The sequence below is a fragment of the Lissotriton helveticus genome, chromosome 3_1, assembly GCF_964261635.1.
Source record: "Lissotriton helveticus chromosome 3_1, aLisHel1.1, whole genome shotgun sequence".
Classification (NCBI taxonomy): domain Eukaryota; kingdom Metazoa; phylum Chordata; class Amphibia; order Caudata; family Salamandridae; genus Lissotriton; species Lissotriton helveticus.
Genome location: NC_136061.1, coordinates 1,333,969,143 through 1,333,986,414, shown reverse-complemented (window position 1 = coordinate 1,333,986,414; position 17,272 = coordinate 1,333,969,143). Strand labels below are relative to the sequence as shown.

General features: G+C 43.4%; 1 protein-coding gene across 3 annotated transcripts in view; it reads left to right on the top strand.

Annotated features, from left to right (window-relative positions):
• Positions 1-17,272, top strand: part of FLI1 (Fli-1 proto-oncogene, ETS transcription factor) — a 697,892-nt gene that overhangs the window by 429,648 nt on the left and 250,972 nt on the right. The window lies entirely within an intron of this gene.

Sequence of the window (17,272 nt, the reverse complement as noted above, 5' to 3'; positions counted from 1 at the left end):
GCCGATAAAGACTCGCAAATCTTTTATAACAGTTCTGGCTTCAGCCGAGCGCTGGGGCCTATATCTTAAGTGAATCTAGTCTTAATAATTATGGGAACGCATTTCTCCAACTGGATTTTTGCGGATAAATAGCCTTATGCTTTCTAAAAGAGGTGTCCGGGCTGGTATCTGGTCCGGTTCACAACTGCGATCTCTGTTGCAGTCCTGACAATCCTTTGCAAAGTTATACATTTTCACGCTCATTCCCGGCCACCAGTATTCTGTTTGTAATTCTTTTAGAGATTTCACGATCTCTTGGTGCCTCAGACCCTGTCCCATGTGTGATTCTTGTATCAAGTAAGCTATCCGGTTCGTGTTTGGAATTACTCTATCCCCCTCTCCAGGGATTTGAGCAAAAGGAACGGAGTTTGCATCAATTATGTATGTATTGCTGAGTGGATAGTTGAGAGGTAATGCTGCATAGTCGCCTTTTAATGAGGCTTTTACCGCCAGCATGATTTCTCCATCTATGTGTTTTTTAGAACGCTTTTTTGTGGCTAAGGAAGCCAGTTGAACCGCTGCAGCTGTGGCTCTGTTAGCCAATGAATTCCCTGCAACGTGAACGCCATCACGTTGATGACTCAGTGTATGTATCACGTGAGTCTTTTGTAGTTCTTTCTGCAAAAGAACTACTTGTTCCCAAAGTTTTTTATGCTTTATTGTGGCACCTGTGTCATCTTTGTAACCATTTTTGATTCAAGTCTGCATGTCATTATTGTATGACCGGACGCAGTAGTGCGAATCGCACACTATTAGTGTGGAGAATTCGCGATCGGCATTTTCAAGCGCCATCTTTAAAGATCTTATTTCAGCTCGCTGAGCTGTACAGTTTCTGAGTGATTCTGTTTTGGTGATTAACGGTCTGAATTTACCTAAGCGCCAGCGACCTTTAACAATCGCTCACGCTGCATTGTAAGTTTGTTTTCCCACAACGTAGTGTTGTGCAAATCCGTCTGTGTAGATTACACTGGTATGTTGTTCTAGAGGCATAATTTCGATTGGCAGAGGATATTCATGTTTGTATTCTAGATGTTCTAGTTTTTTCATTTTCGGATCAAAAGCGTGTTTCACGTCTTCTACAGCAAGAGAATTTTCCCATTGTATCCATTTTGGATCTAATGCCACTGCATTTGGAATGCGTGGTTTTGTTACTGCCTCAAGGGCTGATTCTGCTGTCAAAACAGATATGTTTCTCCCTTGGACTAGGGCTCTTTCTTTTGCTACAGCAGTTTGAACCGCAGTTAGAAGTTTTTCAGTTGAACTGAATTTCATTTCAGCTTGTGTGTACAAGTGTGATTTGTAAGCTATTGGTACAATTTCTCCCTGATTGGAGGTCAGGTATGTGAATCCGCATCTTCCTGGGATGACTCGGATTACAAGGTTGCGTATGTTTTCGCGTGTTTGCAATTTTGTTTTAGTTAACATGTCTGTTTGTAATGATCTTAAAATTTCTGTGTGTTTCTGAGTCCAATTAATTGGTTTGAAATCAGGTTTTATTAATTCATATAGAGGTTTAACCCTCTCTGCATAATTTAGAATGTATGTTCTTCCGAAATACAGGAAACCTAGTATTGATTGTAAGTTCTTCAGCGTTTTTGGAGCTTGAAGTACAGCACACTTCTCTAAGAAGTTGTCTGCTAGGCTTTTGCCTTCACTTGATAATTCATTTCCTAAAAACAGGACAGTTAGATGAGCAATTTGTGACTTTTTAAAGTTGAATTTGTACCCTTCAGCTGCGAACCCAAGTATTATGGTGTTCACTCTTTTTAAGTGAGTCTCCAGGTCATCATCTGTGAGATAGATGTCATCGGCATAAGATAATGCCTCATCATCATATATTTGTAGTAACTCTGTTACTCTTGCTGAGAATAATCCTGGGCTATTTTTGAATCCCTGTGGGAGTCAACAGAATTGTTTTTGCGACCCCATTGTTGAGAAAGCGGTCAAATACTTGCTTTCAGGTGCTATGTTTTGACAAAAGAAGCCATTTTATATGTCTAATGTTGTTTTATATTTTTTGCGCACAATGTTATTCATTAGTGCTGCACTGTGTGAGTTTTGTACTGCAAATGTTTTGCAACATGAGTTTAGGTGTCTGTAGTCCAAAACTAGACGATATGAATCGTCTGGCTTGGAGACAGGAAACAAAGGATTGTTCATTTGTGAGGTGCATGTTTCAATCACCGCCTGATATTCAAGTTGATCTAAGATCTCCCTGATTGTTTTTTAGCTTCTTGCTTAACTGGGTACTGCCTTTGTGCAGTGGGTTGATTTTTTAACTGGATTTTATGGTGAGGAGAATCCTCTTCCCATCCTACATGATTTTTATATAATGCAGGGGCTAGGGCTACTGCCCATTTTCTTGCAAATGTGTATTTTTTATGAATTGGAATGTGATTTGAGACGGCAGGCATAATCATTTCTTCACCATGCGGGCACTCCCTGACAAACTGTGGTGGCCAGTCTTTTTCTGCTAGAAGGATATCATAGCCCTTCGAAAGGTTATCCCAAAAGAGACCCCTTATTTTCCTAGTTTTGTCCCCCTCTATACGCAATGTTATTTCGTATAATTTATGGGGTTTGCTAAATCTGGTGTCTGCAGTTTCCACCTGAATGTATTAATTCGTGTCCACTGTCTCCAGAAGATTCATAAGGATCTTGCGAGCTATGGTCACTTCTGCTGCGCTGTCTAGCACTGTCTGGGCCCATTCTCTGTTTTTCATTTGTGTCCTCAGTATCCTCGGCATGTTTTATTTTAATACTAGCTACCTTCTTCTTTGGAAATTGTAATTTTTTACTTTGGTGAGCAGGTTCCTTGTCCTTGGACTTGACGTGCTCTTATTTGTGTTCTGACCGTCCTCTTCTTTCCGATTTCTGTGAGGAAGTCTGAAAAGATCGAGAGGGACGTGTATCAATATCTTGATATCTATAAGGTTTTCTCAAATTATCCCTATTTCTAAGGTTGTATCTTTTTTCAGAGGGCTCCCTGTGGGGAGACTTGCCTCCTCGTTCTGGAGATCTGTCTCTTCGTTGAGGAGACTTTCCTCTGGACTGAAACCATTTTTCTCTGGGAGTGGATTGTTTATTACCCTCCCAACTCCTTTTTGGAGTGTTGAGATTATTTTTAATAAAGGTTTTTTCAGGATTTTCAGTTAGTTGGGGATGTACTGGTTTCCCACCCAAACTATCTCTACCTAGTTCTTCATAGGATTTTTCTATGATTCTGGCAAGTTCAAAAGGTTGTTCTGCTATATCTGTTTCTTTCAATTTCTGGCGGATTGCCACAGATGCTGCTTCTCCTTTTATGTTGGCTAGTAGTATAGCCGAGACTTGCTTAAAGTCTTTCAGTAATTTCATACCTACAGTGAAAGCGGGTTCTGGACCGTATTCATTTTGAATCTGTCTTAGTACATCTGGTATAACCGCCATGGATGGAACACCATGTGTTTTTGTGTAAATTGAAGCAAAGACTGTGCCCCAAGTGTCACAGTCCTCCACATGTGGTGCGATTCCCATTGGAAGACAGATAGTCAGAATTTTGTGTTTATCCTGAGGTGTAGTATCAGGAAATACTGCCTCTCTTTGAGTGATTTTTTGTGCTAAACAGAATGGAATTTGTTCCCGTTTTGCGGGTATTTTGCCAATGGCTGATTGTATAATCTGTGGTGTGATTTTATTTGTGTTCCCCTGGTGAGGGGTGGTCTGTGGAATTTTTATTGCTGGTTGGACTGTTGAAGTCCGCATGACATATTGGACCAATTGTCTATGTATTTTATTTAGAAGTTTTAGGTGAGCTAAAAGTTCCCGGTCTGACATTTTTTCAATGTCTGGATGTGGTGTGTAGCTGGCTAGAACCGGACACGTGGCTCCTGGTCTACCTAGTGGACCGAGCCTGGGGATGTGATTTTGATGTTTTAGGGCGCCATTAAACCAGAGCAGGTGCTCTTGGTATGTTAGTGGAATTTCAACGTCCTCGAAAGGAGCTTATTCATCCAGAGGTTCCTCTATTTTGTAATAGTGGAAGTCTTGTGTCACAGCGTGTGTTGCTGGAAAATGTATCCATGAATAGAATACCTCCGTCTTCCGATATTCATGGGCCTCTACCACAAATATGACTGTACCACCTCTTGGTGATAGTCCATTTTCTATAAGTTTTCCTGTCCTCCTGTACGCGGACGACGCTGCCTTGATAGCCCGGACACACTTAGGACTACAGAGACTTTTAAATGCTTTTAGTGAATTTATGTCTTCTCTTGACTTAGTGGTAAACAATTCCAAATCTCATGTTATGGCTTTTGGGGTTCCGAAAAATAATACCAAATCCTTTTACTGTAATGGTGAAGTTATCACTAATGTCAACATTTTTACTTATCTTGGTGTAATTTATGACACAAAGGGCAGCTGGGTTCCCCAAATTACAGCCAAAACTAAAGCGGTCAGGAGCTCGGCAAATGCAATTTTAAGGTTCTCCAGGAGACTTGGTGGGAAGCCTACTGGTGCATTACTGAGCCTGTACAGAGCAAAAACTGTGGCAATAGCCAGGTATGGTTCAGGCTTGTGGGGCCATGTTAACAGCGAAACCATTCAAAGGGAGGAGAATAAGTTTCTTTGTTCTATACTAGGGCTCCCTCAATCGACAGCCACGTTTTCTATACATCAGGAGCTTGGCCTAGGGTACATTACCGATATTCTTGCAATGGCACCTATTCTTTTATGGATTAGGACCTGGACTAATGTAAACCTAGGTCTTAATCATAAAATATTGATGGACTGTCTACATTTGGACAGGTTTAAAGTCATCCCTTGGCTGTCTTACATTCAAAAGTGCTCCTTGGAACTCGGTCGCCCCGAGATCTTTTCCGCCCCTTTGGGTCTAAAAAAATCTGACCTTGAGTGGGTCAAGCTCAACTTCTCCAAATTGAAAAATCTGGAGAGAGAGGAATGTCAACTCACAAAGCCAATGGTCAGAGCCCACTTTCTGACCATTACCTGCCTGGCCATACAACCGTATCTTGCCATAGTTAACATCCCTTTTCATAGGTGGCTTCTGGTAAAATTTCGTTTTGACCAGATTTATATGGTTTTTTGTGACAGCCAAGGCGGTATACACCTGTTACAACGCATTTTTTACTCCGCACTACCATTACAACGCGACTTTTACTCCGCATACCGTTACAACGCATTGCGCTGGGGGGCGCTGTAGGATAGGGAATAAGTTTAATTTTCTATCCAACACCTTCCCTAGTGTCCACGGGGACTGGTGTTGGAATAGAAAATTATACTTACCACTATCCAGCGCCCCAAGGCGCTATGCGTTGTAACGGTATGCGGAGTAAAAGTCGCGTTGTAATGGTCTGCGGAGTAATAGTATGCGTTATAACGTCATACATCCAGCCAAGGCTGGTTCAAGCAGGAGGATGCACCTGTGTGCAACTGTGACAATTTTTCACAGCAAGATAATATGCACATAATGCTGTTCTGCCACTTTTATATTACGCCAAGACAGAAATACCTGGTGCCTATATTGAAGGACAAAGCATTCCACCAGGCAAAACCAGCCCTCCTATATCTCCAAACGTTGGATTCACCTCTAGTCATGTTCAGCGTGGCTAACTATCTTGTTGCTGCTGCTAGGATTAGGAGGAGGCGACTGTAAATATAGCAGGCGGTTCGTTTTATAGGATGGAATATGTTTTTAACTGTTTTTTAACTGTGCACATCATTGCTATAATTATTTTTAAATTGTATATTGTTGCCTAATATTTTATGCATTGTACCATGAAATTGAATTGCCCTTTTATAATGATTGTAGTATGCTTTTATGATTTTTAACCTAAATCGAATAAAGTGGTTTTTGACTTGACTTGACTATAAGTTTAAGAGTTATAGTTCTTCTTACATTTACCGGAATGATTATAGCATTCGGGTCTTCTTCTCGGAGACTTGTGTCATCCGCTAGGAGTTGAGCTGCTATTCTAGCTCTCTCTCTTTCGTCTTCACTTTCTCCCATTTTACTGACAGAAAGTTTTGTTGCAGATCAAGTTTCAAGGTAACAAAGATTAGGTGCACAATATTTTGGAACACTGTATCCTTCAACGTTGACTAAACCAAAAACTAATACATAGGAATCTCTTCCTACTAAGTTCTGGCGGATATTAACCTTTTACCCACTCCAGATGTCTTTTGGAGTTTTTACGGGAAAAGGGGTCTGTGTGAAAAGCATGACTGAGTTACTCTAGTATCTTGCGTTAGATTATCGCCTTACCAAACGTTGGGCGCCATGCAGTGTAGTTCCTATGTTCCCAATAGGCTCTGCGCATTGGAATAACATAAACAGCAGTTTAGACGTAGGACTGAGGTCATCTAGGTCTCTACTGAATATGTTAGACTTAATTAGGTTTGCCAGCTAGCTCAGAGGCCACTAGAAACTTTCTCGAGTGAACAGGAAGGAGTTAACTTTCCTGAATAGACAAGAAGGGATTAGTTTTTGACAACCGCATAAACATGACAACTTTGCTCCCTCAGAATAAAGAGTATATCTCTAGAGTCGTGTGAAAACAATAGACAGTTATTTCACTCAGTCAATCGTGCATGCTTAGTTTCACCAGAGTGCAGAGAAATAGAGAGACGGGCGTTTTCAATAAAAGTTGTTATTTTTTGAGCAGTCTTCTTTCTCATGCAAGAGAAATGAGTTGCCACAATTGCAATACTTATCATGAAGCAAAGTGCGTACAGTAAAAGTAGTATTATGAAATAATACTGTAAAAGCATTGATATGGTATCTTAGCCATATGATACTTTAAAACGGATAAAATATATACATACATAAAAACATTGACTAACGTACTCAACTGGTGCTTCTAATATACGCCTACCCTGGTGTACCTGACCTAAGCCTAATTCTTGGGAAGGAGTAAGTAAGTTGCAGTTTAAGTTAAGTTGGTTTTTGCCAAGAATCTGAATCAAGAATTCTCTTAAGGTTTTAATCAACTCCGTACCTTGATTCTAGAAGGAAGGAGGTCTTGTATCTCTCTCTCAGGACTCGATCTCCCAGCAACCCGCAAGGCTGACTGGAAACACCGGAGCTGGATTTCTCGGCAGGGGAAAAGACAGCGTCTCTCTCAGTGCGTCAAATGGGAGGTTTGGCTTCCTTCAGCACTCGCATCAGCTGGGCGTCGGGCAAGTAGATAGCCGCTCTGCTCCAAACCACCGTGTGTTTGCTTAGGGCAAGTGCTGGTATATTTATACCTGAAAGGTGCCGAGTTTGACGTAAGGTTGGACATAAGACGTCACTAAGAACTAACAGTTCTTTCTGGACTCCAGGAGTTCTTGTGCAAATCAAAACAAAAGCAGGGGGAATTCCCGGGCTGCTGGAGGCTTGGTTTGTTTAAAGAACGCGTTGTACTTTCTAGGAGTCTATGGGAGTAGCCTTGCCGTATTTGGACTGCATTGGCTATGGCTAAATATGGACAAGATTCTTATGCCTTTATAAGGGTATGTTTTGTTATAACCACATAAGGGCATGAATCGGGGATATCTAATTAGGGTCCTAGATAGATTCACAACACACTTAGGCGGCCACGTTCTTTATTTAATTAATTTGCAGTGCCTAGGACTGGTTTCGGGGTTTCACCCCTCTTCAGCCAGGATAGCTTGATTCCAGTGGCATGGAGAGCACGGGACTCATGTCTGAGCATACCTGTCCCACTCGGGCTGACAAATGCAAAAAGAACTATTGATGGACAGAATGCAGAACAATGTCATAGTTTCACCCCTGTACAGAGATCTGGGCCTAAATCCATCGTATTTTTGCTCGCCATGCTAGTTTGGACCCAGCCATATGCAAATTAGTCTTGGCCCTGGTCCCATTAGGAACAGACCAGCCCGAACTGCCAGGCCAGGTCCTCCCTGGACTGGAAACAAGCATCCTAGGACCGGTTTCAGGGTTTCACTTCTCATCAGCCAGAATAGCTTGATTCCAGTGCCATGGAGAGCATGGGACTCACGTCTGAGTATACCCGTCCCACTCGGTGTGACAAATGCAAAAAGAACTACTGATGGACAGAATGCAAAACAATGTCATACATTCACCCCAGTGCAGAGATCTGGGCCTAAATCCATTGTTTTTTTGCTCACCATGCCATTCCAGTTTGGACCCAGCCATATGCAAATCAGTCTTAACCCTGCGCCCATTGGGAACAGTCCAGCCTGAACTGCCAGGCCAGGTCCTCCCTGGACTGGAAACAAGCATCCTAGTTCCGGTTTCGGGGTTTCACCCCTCTTCAGCCAGGATAGCTTGATTCCAGTGGCATGGAGAGCACGGGACTCACGTCGGAGCATACCCGTCCCACTCGGGGGGACAAATGCAAAAGGAACTATTGATGGACAGAATGCAGAACTATGTCATACATTCACCCCAGTACAGAGATCTGGGCATAAATCCATCGTATTTTTGCTCGCCATTCTAGTTTGGACCCAGCCTTATGCAAATCACTCTTGACCCTGGTCCCATTGGGAACAGTCCAGCCCGAACTGCCGGGCCAGGTCCTCCCTGCTCTGGAAACAAGCATTCTAGGACCGGTTTCGGGGTTTCACCCCTCTTCAGCCAGGATAGTTTGATTCCAGTGGCATGGAGAGCAGGGTACTCACGTCTGAGCATACCTGTCCCACTCAGGGTGACAAATGCAAAAAGAACTATTGATGGACAGAATGTAGAACAATGTCATACATTCACCCCAGTACAGAGATCTGGGCCAAAATCCATCGTATTTTTGCTCGCCATTCTAGTTTGGACCCAGCCATATGCAAATTAGTCTTGACCCTGGTCCCATTGGGAACAGTCCAGCCCGAACTGCCGGGCCAGGTCCTCCCTGGTCTGGAAACAAGCATCCTAGGACCGGTTTCGGGATTTCACCCCTCTTCAGCCAGGATAGCTTGATTCCAATGGCATGGAGAGCACGGCTCACTAATACTCATCAGGAATTTTTAATGCGACCCATTGAGCGGAAGAAGATATTGCTTGCTATATCAAGTAAGAGAGTGGGGAGTGCACCAGGAGGGGATGGCCTGATGGTAGCCTTCTATAAGGCGTTCTTAGACCTACTACTACCACACTTGACTACGTTGTTTGAGGATATGTACGTTATCGGGATGATGCCGCCATCCAGAGAAGCTATTATTGTTGCAATCCTCAAGGGGTAAACCTCCGGACGATTGTGCTTTGTATAGACCCCTGTCCCTACTTAATGTGGACATGAAAATTTTCACTAAAATATTTGCGAATCGCCTGATCCCACTGGTGCCCACTCTGGTGGCGCCAGAACAAGCTGGCTTTGTTCCGGGCCGAAATCTGATGTATAATCTCTGAACGGTGTTTGCTGTATTATCACATACTAGACCGGAGACCCCTGCTATTGCGGTATTTTTAGATATGGAGAAGGCATTTGACTCCTTTGAGTGGTCTTTCTTACGGCACGTTCTCCTCCTGATGGGGGTGGGGCCGATCTTTATTCAATTACTTGGGGTGCTGTACAACTCTCCCGTAGCCCGCTTAAAAATAGGTAACCTGGTTACAGACCCTATTCGTATCTCCAGAGGTACTTGACAGGGCTACCCTCTGTCCCCTATACTATATGCCCTAGTGGCTGAAGCCCTAGCCTGTGCGCTACGGGAATATCATAGCCATAGAAGCATAAGATTCCCGGGATACGCACTAATTGTCTCTACCTACGCAGATGACACTTTGCTGTACGTCCGTCAACCTGAAGATAACCTCTCCCCAATACTACAAGAAGTGGTGCACTTTGGTGCCCTGTCAGGCTTGCGGGTCAATTGGAACAAGTCCAATATATTTCCTCTAACTTCATCACTTTTGGTCTATGAGCCAGAATGCCCGTTGAGGTGGTCTACGGAAGATGTGAGATATCTTGGTATTAAATTGCACACAGACTCGGAAGTGGTGTTCCGGGAGAACTATGGAGTAGCAGATAATAAGCTTGAAGAAGATATAGAGAGGTGGATTTGCTTAACACTGTCCTTGATGAGCAAGATGTCCATTATGAAGATGGTTATTCTGCCTCGGTTCCTATTCCTTTTCACATCCCTATGGTGCTGCCGAAGGTTTTCTTCCAACGACTTCAATCTCTGATGATCCATCTGGCATGGGCCGGTAAGCTCGAGTTAGCTGGTGGATCCTTACTCTCCCGTACTCTATGGGGGGACTTGGTGCCCCTAACTTAGATATATATCACAGAGCTGTTCAGAGCGCACATACATACCATTGGGTTCATGGACCACTTGAAATACCGTATATTCGTATGGAATCTATTGTGGCCGACCCCACCCAGCTCGCTGCTCTGCTGTTTAGGCCCCCTGATAGACGTACAGGGTTCATGGACTCTCTCAATACAGTCGTATATGCCCGGCACTATCTATTACAACTTCAGGCAGGTGTCATCCTATATTCCCGGGTGACTTGACTGGTGTCGATGGTCTTCGCCATGTGCAGATAAAGGGGTTGTTACATCACTGAGTACACTTGGGATACACACAATAGGAGACCTTTTTTCAGATGGGGTGGCAAAAAGCTGGGGGTATTTGAGCACAGAGGATGAGACCTCAACACTACTTACAGGATTCCAATTTCATAGAGTCAGCCACGCACTCAATGACCTGCTGGGTGAGGACATGTCATAGCCGCCTGAACTGAAAGCCCTGTCCAACCTTCTCACTAAAAAGTTCCTTACTAAAATAGTATCCAGGGTTTACCATATCTCGATGTCTACTAGGAGTGGAGACTACAATGAGGTGAGGATGGTCTGGCAGCATGATCTTCAGGGAGACCTCACGGACGAGATGTGGACATACTGTTGCCTCAGCACAAAACGTATATCCTTGAATGGGAGGCATAGATTAATACACTTCAAATACCTTAACAGGATACATTACACCCCGGAACAATTGCATAGATACGAGCTCTGAGTGGAGTCGGCCTGTGATAGGTACAATGCACAGGGCGCTGATTTTCTTCATTTGGCCTGGACCTGCCCGGGAAAAGCACTATTTTGGGGGCTGGTTTTTACTGAACTAAATCGAGTGGTAAACTTGTCATTAATACCTGAGCCGGCGCTCGCCTCACTGGGAAACTCTAAGGCTATACCAAAGGGAGCACAGAGATTAATTGATACAGGTCTGTTGTTAGCAAAGTGGTGTGTAGCAATATGCTGGATGCGAGGACCTCCTCCCACACTTGCACAATGGTCAAGGGATATGCTTTATTGCAGTACGGAAACTGAAGTATACAGTGATTTGCTTCCACCACGAAACAGACCAAAACATTTCTGGGCACTGTATAAAACCTATGTGGAGGGCAAGGCTGACGAGGGGAGTGACATTGTAAATGAGGAGAGAGTAGACGCACTGTCTGGGTGGTAATGTGTGCAGCCGGTGTGGGGGTACTAGTGTCTCAATTTTCGGTCACTGAGTTCAGACGAGTGGTAACATGGCTTGATGTAAATCCTAGGAGTGAGAGGTCGATAAAGGCACAATTGTAATGTACAAATGATGCTGTATTCTTGATATTCTTTTTGTTGTAAAGTACTTAACTGCAATGCACAAATGTAATGTATATGATGCTAATATGAGTCTCATGATGTTGATGGACAGAATGTAGAACAATGTCATACATTCACCCCAGTACAGAGATCCGGGCCAAAATCCATCGTATTTTTGCTCGCCATTCTAGTTTGGACCCAGCCATATGCAAATTAGTCTTGACCCTGGTCCCATTGGGAACAGTCCAGCCCGAACTGCCGGGCCAGGTCCTCCCTGGTCTGGAAACAAGCATCCTAGGACCGGTTTCGGGATTTCACCCCTCTTCAGCCAGGATAGCTTGATTCCAATGGCATGGAGAGCACGGCTCACTAATACTCATCAGGAATTTTTAATGCGACCCATTGAGCGGAAGAAGATATTGCTTGCTATATCAAGTAAGAGAGTGGGGAGTGCACCAGGAGGGGATGGCCTGATGGTAGCCTTCTATAAGGCGTTCTTAGACCTACTACTACCACACTTGACTACGTTGTTTGAGGATATGTACGTTATCGGGATGATGCCGCCATCCAGAGAAGCTATTATTGTTGCAATCCTCAAGGGGTAAACCTCCGGACGATTGTGCTTTGTATAGACCCCTGTCCCTACTTAATGTGGACACGAAAATTTTCACTAAAATATTTGCGAATCGCCTGATCCCACTGGTGCCCACTCTGGTGGCGCCAGAACAAGCTGGCTTTGTTCCGGGCCGAAATCTGATGTATAATCTCTGAACGGTGTTTGCTGTATTATCACATACTAGACCGGAGACCCCTGCTATTGCGGTATTTTTAGATATGGAGAAGGCATTTGACTCCTTTGAGTGGTCTTTCTTACGGCACGTTCTCCTCCTGATGGGGGTGGGGCCGATCTTTATTCAATTACTTGGGGTGCTGTACAACTCTCCCGTAGCCCGCTTAAAAATAGGTAACCTGGTTACAGACCCTATTCGTATCTCCAGAGGTACTTGACAGGGCTACCCTCTGTCCCCTATACTATATGCCCTAGTGGCTGAAGCCCTAGCCTGTGCGCTACGGGAATATCATAGCCATAGAAGCATAAGATTCCCGGGATACGCACTAATTGTCTCTACCTACGCAGATGACACTTTGCTGTACGTCCGTCAACCTGAAGATAACCTCTCCCCAATACTACGAGAAGTGGTGCACTTTGGTGCCCTGTCAGGCTTGCGGGTCAATTGGAACAAGTCCAATATATTTCCTCTAACTTCATCACTTTTGGTCTATGAGCCAGAATGCCCGTTGAGGTGGTCTACGGAAGATGTGAGATATCTTGGTATTAAATTGCACACAGACTCGGAAGTGGTGTTCCGGGAGAACTATGGAGTAGCAGATAATAAGCTTGAAGAAGATATAGAGAGGTGGATTTGCTTAACACTGTCCTTGATGAGCAAGATGTCCATTATGAAGATGGTTATTCTGCCTCGGTTCCTATTCCTTTTCACATCCCTATGGTGCTGCCGAAGGTTTTCTTCCAACGACTTCAATCTCTGATGATCCATCTGGCATGGGCCGGTAAGCTCGAGTTAGCTGGTGGATCCTTACTCTCCCGTACTCTATGGGGGGACTTGGTGCCCCTAACTTAGATATATATCACAGAGCTGTTCAGAGCGCACATACATACCATTGGGTTCATGGACCACTTGAAATACCGTATATTCGTATGGAATCTATTGTGGCCGACCCCACCCCGCTCGCTGCTCTGCTGTTTAGGCCCCCTGATAGACGTACAGGGTTCATGGACTCTCTCAATACAGTCGTATATACCCGGCACTATCTATTACAACTTCAGGCAGGTGTCATCCTATATTCCCGGGTGACTTGACTGGTGTCGATGGTCTTCGCCATGTGCAGATAAAGGGGTTGTTACATCACTGAGTACACTTGGGATACACACAATAGGAGACCTTTTTTCAGATGGGGTGGCAAAAAGCTGGGGGTATTTGAGCACAGAGGATGAGACCTCAACACTACTTACAGGATTCCAATTTCATAGAGTCAGCCACGCACTCAATGACCTGCTGGGTGAGGACATGTCATAGCCGCCTGAACTGAAAGCCCTGTCCAACCTTCTCACTAAAAAGTTCCTTACTAAAATAGTATCCAGGGTTTACCATATCTCGATGTCTACTAGGAGTGGAGACTACAATGAGGTGAGGATGGTCTGGCAGCATGATCTTCAGGGAGACATCACGGACGAGATGTGGACATACTGTTGCCTCAGCACAAAACGTATATCCTTGAATGGGAGGCATAGATTAATACACTTCAAATACCTTAACAGGATACATTACACCCCGGAACAATTGCATAGATACGAGCTCTGAGTGGAGTCGGCCTGTGATAGGTACAATGCACAGGGCGCTGATTTTCTTCATTTGGCCTGGACCTGCCCGGGAAAAGCACTATTTTGGGGGCTGGTTTTTACTGAACTAAATCGAGTGGCAAACTTGTCATTAATACTGAGCCGGCGCTCGCCTCACTGGGAAACTCTAAGGCTATACCAAAGGGAGCACAGAGATTAATTGATACAGGTCTGTTGTTAGCAAAGTGGTGTGTAGCAATATGCTGGATGCGAGGACCTCCTCCCACACATGCACAATGGTCAAGGGATATGCTTTATTGCAGTACGGAAACTGAAGTATACAGTGATTTGCTTCCACCACGAAACAGACCAAAACATTTCTGGGCACTGTATAAAACCTATGTGGAGGGCAAGGCTGACGAGGGGAGTGACATTGTAAATGAGGAGAGAGTAGACGCACTGTCTGGGTGGTAATGTGTGCAGCCGGTGTGGGGGTACTAGTGTCTCAATTTTCGGTCACTGAGTTCAGACGAGTGGTAACATGGCTTGATGTAAATCCTAGGAGTGAGAGGTCGATAAAGGCACAATTGTAATGTACAAATGATGCTGTATTCTTGATATTCTTTTTGTTGTAAAGTACTTAACTGCAATGCACAAATGTAATGTATATGATGCTAATATGAGTCTCATGATGTTGAGGTTTAAAATTTAATAAACACACATAAAAAAATAGAAAAGTACATTATTGCAATATCTTTTGCACCCACTGACTCAAAAATGTTAAAGAAACCTTAGAACCAAGTCTATATCAATCCGTGTTCTGTTATTTTGGATAAATTCTCTACCAATTCATCTCAACGTCAAATAGTATGTTCCCTCCTTCTCATTAGTTTTTCCACAGCTCTGATCTTGCCGGGGACCTGAAAGTTACAGACTGCCATTTGTTGTGTGAAATGAGATAGCGCCCATCATAGTTTGTCATGCAGCTATATAGTACCTCTCTCACTGCCATTGCCTTTCTCAAGAGAAAGACTAAAGATATCCACTGATGCTCTAAAAACCAAAAAATACAAGTCTCAAGGCACTTCAACCTTGAGGTCCCTTGATTTTCATACCAAAAAAGATCTCCCAAAAAAGATCCACATGAAGCCTGTTCGGTATTGAAAACCCCACCCAATGTGGAGTAGGATGAGGCGATAATGTAGCATGCAAATCTTAGTGGATGAGGATCACTGCATCCTGAAGGGAATGCTTCTCGGACTTGTAACTCTGCAACTTAACGGAAGATTCTTGTTAAGCACCATTTACAGAACTTCATACCTTTTGACTTGAGTGCAAAGATTAAATAGTCCTTCATATTGATAACCTTCTTATCATACTGAGTTCACATCCACTAGTGGGGTCACGATCAGTTACCCCAGGGCTAAGTAAATAGTACTGAATTTTTATTTAACAGTGTCATTTCCCATCATGTTTTGCCATGTTGTGCTATGTTCATTCTTTGTCAAGTACTTACATCACCATGTATATACCTCATAGTACAGAGGGGTTACAGAAGAGATAGAAAGGATGTATCGGGGAGGTGAACGAAGGGGACAAAGCAGAAGGAATAATGAAGGCACCTTGTGGACCGGAGCAGTCTTTCTTCAGACACCAGCGTCTCACCAGTTGGAGTTATGGTGTATTGTGGGTAGTAGGTGTTGCCATTGAGGGGAAGAGGGCAGATGATTTCCTCAGAGTGGCATTTGAGATTCCTATGCTACAGATTTGGTACAGTATTGCTGTCTGGTCTGCTAAATATGACCGATTCTTGCTTCTCTAAATTGAATATAACTAAAAAGAATTAGCAAATGCGATCCTGTATTCTCTTCTTTTTTTTAATTCAAAAGTTTTTATTGGTTGTTTCCAAATAAAATCATGCATACAATACTGCAAATGAGGGACATACGAAATAGACATACAAAAATAAACATTGAGAATAAAACAATAATTACATGGCCAGCTGAAATCACAGGTAAACAGAATGATATGGCGGAACATCATAGATTAAACACGTGTAGTATCAGTGTATTGCCCAGAGGCAACTAAATTCGTTATTGCTGTCATGAGCGGTATCCAATGGTCATCAGGGAGAGCTCTGGCATAAAGTACAGACCTTAGGAATATGCCTCAACTAGTGGCACTAGGGCACTGGCACAGGAGAAGCAAACAATGGTGTAAGTAGATCATGTGAGGGGGTGGTTACTACAATTGGTGAAGTTCATGGCGGTTTGTGTGAGCTAAAGGAGAGATCAAGAGCGTCCCACATATGTCTGGTAGAAGATTCCCATGGTGAGTTCTGGAGAGTTACATTATCAGCCCCTCTTAGGTTGGTGACCCAGTTTAGCCAACAATTGAAAGAAGCTTTGCGTGTGTCTTTCCAATTGCTGAGAATAAACTTGACCGCTGCTATTAGGAGTAGGTCTAGGAGCGCCCTATCATTTTCATTGAGTGACTCAGCTTTGAGGAAAACGAATGCTAGTGTTGATAGATCCCTACTAGGAGAATATGAGAAGAGTTTAGATATGAATTTGAAGAACTTATCCCAGAATGGTATCACACATTTGCACTGGACTAATAAGTGTTCTAGGTCACCTATTTTGTCATTGCAATTCCAACAGACGGAATCTTATTCTCCTCTTGTTTATGAGGCAATTTCAACTTAGCAGCAGAAATGAGTCATGTTGACCAGCGGTCCAAGGTTGGTGGTTAGAAAAGGCATTTTCAGAGCAATTAAAAATGTATTCAAAGGAATGCCACTTTATATCCAGGTCAGAGTACTACTGAATCTGCCCCCACCCAGCACACACACACATCCTGCAGAATAGATTTTAGAGAAAAAAGTTCATGCTGATACCCACTATAAACAAAAGTGTTTATCTCCAAAAAGTATTTTACAGCAAAAGCCCTTTATCACAAAACATAATTTTACTAGTAGGAATTTCAAAAGTAGGCAGTCTAAATATCTAAAACATTTGCTGCTTAGTGGTGTTTCGAAAAATGTCACCTTTGAAAACTTTGACAATGAAAGTAGTGTTGCACAAATTAATGATGATAGGGCAAGATGTACAAAGAATCTGTCGCAAATTGTGCTTCAACTTTTTGCAAATCGATTCTTATTTTGAGAACCTGTGTACTAAAAGGCAATGCCACTGCGATTATGCACCTGTCCGGCGTGGTGTTTTCTACACATTTATGGATTTGCACCATTTGCCACAGAATAAATTATGTGCTGCAGATTTTACCACATTAATGCTTGTTTCTAGTTCATACGGACGAA